Source organism: Austrofundulus limnaeus, unplaced genomic scaffold (assembly GCF_001266775.1).
Source record: "Austrofundulus limnaeus strain Quisiro unplaced genomic scaffold, Austrofundulus_limnaeus-1.0 Scaffold82, whole genome shotgun sequence".
In the NCBI taxonomy this organism is placed as follows: Eukaryota; Metazoa; Chordata; class Actinopteri; order Cyprinodontiformes; family Rivulidae; genus Austrofundulus; species Austrofundulus limnaeus.
This window is the reverse complement of record NW_013952484.1, coordinates 801251-806216: the sequence shown is the minus strand read 5'-3', so window position 1 is coordinate 806216 and position 4966 is coordinate 801251.

The following is a 4966-nucleotide window of genomic DNA, read 5'->3' as shown; positions in this document are numbered from 1 at the left end:
TGTTAAAGGAAACTGGTTTGTTACGGCTTTACTGTTGGCAAGCAAAAGTATTGATTATTATTATAAAGTATTTTGATGTCACAAACAATGTTTGGCGAAATTCTATCCTAGATCTTTTGGATCTTTTCAAATTATGAAGCTTTAAAAGTATCGACATCGGCGATACTGGCCCTGTGTTTACTTGCTATCGAATCAATACCAAAATTCCCAGTATCGCCCACTTCTACTTTGAAGAAACAATTTTCTTGGACTCTGTTATAATGTCACCCATAGTTAAGGACATTTTGTTACTTCAAAATGTTTAAATAGGTTTAAAAAGATGTAAAGAGGTTTTAAGCTGGTGTTTTCCTCCTCCTGTTGGGAGGAGTGTGAAGAGGGGAGGAGGGCAGCAGGGGGGTGGGGAGGAACAGAGGAGTGGGAGGAGGAAACTGCTCCTGCTTGGTCAAACAGGACTTCTCTCTCACTCCAACTTTTTGTTGTTGTTTGGGTTCCAGAGCAGTGCGCCTGTTGCGCCACGTTAGAGCCTTTCACTGTCACTTATTCAAAGAATCCAGAAACTTTTTGTTTTTGGCCGAAGTTTCACTTAATGATCCTCCCTCCTCCACCCCGGGTCTGAGGGTTTGGTTTTCAGCCCCGGGGGCACGGATCCACCACGGCGCTGCCTTGCGCGGACTGCGGAGCTTTCTGACAGATTGTTGCCGCGAGCTTCTGGTCTGGTTTGAGTTTGTTTTAGGTTTTTTTTATTTTTTTGTCACCTGAACATAACCCGTGTTATTATTATTATTTTTTTCTTATGCGTGAACATGCCAGGACGCAATTTATTCGCTGAACCTCGGCCTGTGCCAAACAATGCCGGGTTCTTTCTCCTGTGCGCCAAGGGCAGCTTTCTGTAGGAAGACCCTTCCTATTGGCACCAACACCCTGTCGGCTGCAGATCAGGCTGAGGTTCACAGCAGCTTTTCCACAGTAAAGATTTAATTCCTCACATTCTTATGGAAGGTGACCAGGAGACAGGCGCGCCCTCAGACGGGCCCCTGACGCACACAGCTGCTGCGTCCGACAGCTTCTCCCAGCTATGGACAGATGTTATGGTGATGTTGGTAAGTTGTTTATTTTAGGTTTTGATGSGGATGATTTTGTCACATTTTAAGGATATTGTGATTTGCGCTGGTTGATTGTGTTGTGGTGCTTATAAATCACTCCTCACCCTAAACGACAGGCCCCAATCTCTGTGTGCAGGTTCATTTCACTCGTGAGCTCAGTCTGCTGAATCATTTAGGTCAGTGTTTCCCAAAGTTGGRGTCGGGACCCAAAGTGGGGTCCCGAAACATCAAGGTGGGGTCCTGAAAAGATTTTCTGAATTAATGAGATTTTTGCCTTAGTTGTTACAAATGAGTTAGTGTATTTAAAATGGATAAATGTAGTATAAAAAATATTGTTACTTTGTCCATGTTTAGTTGACCTGATTCAAATGTTTATCATTCAAAAATAGTTGGGGGCACAGGTCTCTGCTACTGTTATTTTGTGGGTTAAAAACTGAAAAGTTTGGGAACCTCTGCACTTTGGTTCCCAAAGTTGGGCTTGGGACCCAATTATGGGTCATGAAGCACCTTGGATAATCTCCAGAAATCAATTTAAAGGGTAATAAAATAATTGCTGATGTAATATTTTCCCTATAACTATTATGAAAACACAAAATCTGTATTTATATTTGTGTACAAGCTGTTTAGATTGTCAAAAAACCTGTGTTTTTAGGGTTATTAACGAAGTTCGTGTACTCAGACCAGTAATATTTGGGGTCACAAGTTTTTGCCATGGATATTTTGTGGGTCAGAAGATAAAAAGTTTGGGAATCACTGATTTAGGTTACAGGCTGTAAAATAACATTGTGTTTTATTCTATATTATTTCACATGAAAGCTTCTAATGRTTGCAGAATACTGTGTACTTACTATGATTTCTTTAAGGGGATCTTGTTGCATCAGGTAGCTCAGGGATGGGCAACTTAAATGATCATGGAAGGACTTGTGAATTGAATTGAAACAAAATCATACGACAAACTTGGTGATATCGAGAAACWTCAATGTCATCATCCAAACAAATTGATCTAAAACCATATTGCGATAAAGTTGGTGATTTACCAACTAAATAACTCATTTTTAGTGAGCTTCTCCGGATCAGATGTCAGGTTTTCTTCAGAACACCGTCTTTAGTGACGATTGTGGCAACTTGTCCCATTTTCCCCTCATTTCATTGTAAACCCAATCTTGATTTTTGCAGGCAGCTGATTGGTTTGCAGACAAAACGTCTACAAACCAAATGTGCTAATTTGGTTTGGTCTAACACAGAGGATATGAACGGTGTGTGCAGTGTTGGGCGGTGTGCTGTCATGCCCTTCTGACTCTCTTGGTGGGAAACCATGGCTCCCAGCCAGGCGATTGATCCAGATTTATTGCTCTGGAAGCAAATGTCTGCAAGTCTGTGCTCATCTTTGTTGATTCCCACCCTTTGAGCAAATTTAAAATAAATTTTATGATAGTTTGCACTGTAACACTTGGTAGGTTTCAGTATTTTTTTTATTTATGTATTTTTGTTTTAGCTAAACAAATGTAAGAAGTGTAAAAGAAGGAAACTCAATTGACCTTTGKGGGGTTTCAGTCAGTTTCTGTAGTGATTCATCAGGTTCACTGGTGCACAATTGCCAATAGTGTAGTGTCGGTACGGTCGGTGTCAAAACGAGTTAGTTCAGGTGCTTTTCCATTGATGTTCCAGTCCGGTGTGTTTTGGCTGGTTGGTGGAGGTGATTTTTGTGTTTTTCAAAAAAAAAAAGTTCATGCACAAAATGAGAGATGGAAACACATTTGCCGAATAAGTTTCGAAATTTAAAAATTTGCTAAAATTAAAATTGGATGGAAACATGACTAATGTCACTGCTACAATTGGAAAAATGGCTCCTTGAGTTGTTGTAAAAGGCGGCTTTAGACACAACCAGTGACTCCACCCCCTAGCCAATCAGTGACGAACAGTGTTCTAACGTCGCATTTTGGTGTCGACTGGGACTGCTTGGAACCACAACTAGTAAGTACTAAAAAAGGGCCGGTTCCATGWGTCCGGCCTAATGGAAATGGTTTGGAACCGTACCGAACTGTACTGACACAACACTATACCCCTTTTCCATGGTGTAGTGTCGGAACGGTCGGTGTAGGTACGGGTCGGACCGGTTGGTTTTCCACTGATGTTCCAGTCCAGTTCCATTGGGTATGTTTTGGGTGGTTGGTGGAGGTGGTTTTTAGGTTTTTTGAAAAAAAAGTTAATGGGCAAAATGAGAGATGGAAACACATTTGATGAATAACTTTTGAAATTTAAAAAAATTTGCAAATATTTAGCCAATCATTGACGAACAGTGTTCTGACGTCGCATTTTGGTGTCAGCTGGGGCTGCTTGGAACCACAATGAAGTAGGTACTAAGAAAAGGGCCAGTTTCATGAGTCTGGCCTAATGGAAATGGTTTGGAACCGTACCGAACCGTACCGATACTACACTAAGTGGCACTAGTGGAAAAGGGGCATTACTGGAAATAACAAGTTTACCCCCCTATTATTACACAATCATACAGGGTACACATAATGTTTCAGCAACATGTTAACCTACTGTTTTTGCTGTAGTTCTTGGACTGTGACACAAAAACATTTCAGTAAAGTGCAGAATAACTACTGTTTTGTTTCGGTCGTTCAAAATGTCATTAGGCAAACCTCAACTCCTTTGTTGTGAACGTAAAGTGAACTTTATCTTAACATTTTGCTTTGGCTACTATATTTAAACACATTGTAAGATCTGGAGCAAATCTGTGTTGCATCAAAATAAGAACACCATATAAAAGCCATTGTACTTTAAATTTCAATGGGTTTTTGTTTTGCTTCGGAGCATACAAGGAAATGGCCTTTAGAGTCGGTCAACCCAAGTAAAAGTCACAGAGCTTGTCTACATGCTTTAACAGATTCAGTTTCAATAAAACAATAAAAACACATAATTTTTACTGTAATGTGCTTCAGTACAGTGAAAAGCTGTTTAAAACACTCAGGCAGAAGTGGTCATTCTTGAGTGTTTCAATTGACAGTAATAATCTTTTATTGCGGATTTGTCTTCACTTCCTGCCTCTTCTGTTTTTTTTCTCCTTATTGGGTTTAAGGGGGTAGTTCAGATCCTTTGAAGTGGGTTTCTGTGAAAAGGTCATCAGCTAGTATCGTACATTTTGTAGATAACTGTTTGAATGACCTCCGTTTGAGAAATATTGATTAGTTCTAGCAGAAACTTGACATCCATTGGGAATGTGGAATTTGAAGCTGAAATGGGACCAACTCCCTTGTAGAGAAAAACAACCCTCCACACAAACAACATGTTTAAGTTCATATTTAAATATTTAGTTCTGTCACAATTAAAGGAAAGTCCATGCGGGCCTTTAAGCCCTACATCTCGAGTGAACAGACTCTGGTACCAAAAATACAACATGGCCGTGCCCGTAGACAGGATTTTGTGGCTTTAATTTCGAACAAAGAAGGAGGCTGAAACACTCTCTTTTTTATGCTAATGGTAAAGACAAGCTAATACAGTGACGCCCGGCAAAGAGGTGTTTCACAGTTTGTGGAGTTGTCTGTGGATTTTTTCATGGAACCTAAGTACTAGTAGTTTGCAATTATCCCCATAAGATTGTGGAAACCAGAACTACAGTACTGAAACGAACGTCATTTTTTTCCTTATGTACAATAGTGTGTAGCTGCTAACTGTTTAGCTCTGAAGTGTTTTTGTTTGGTTCTTCCCACATTAAAGGCACAGTTTGTAGGATTTGTTGTTTTCAGCGACATCTAGTGGTTGAGTGGTTGAATCATCCTCCCTGGTCCTCCCCCCACCCCCACCCCCCACTTCCAAACACAAAGGAGTTGCTACGGTGTCTCTCAGGTGTCAAAAAC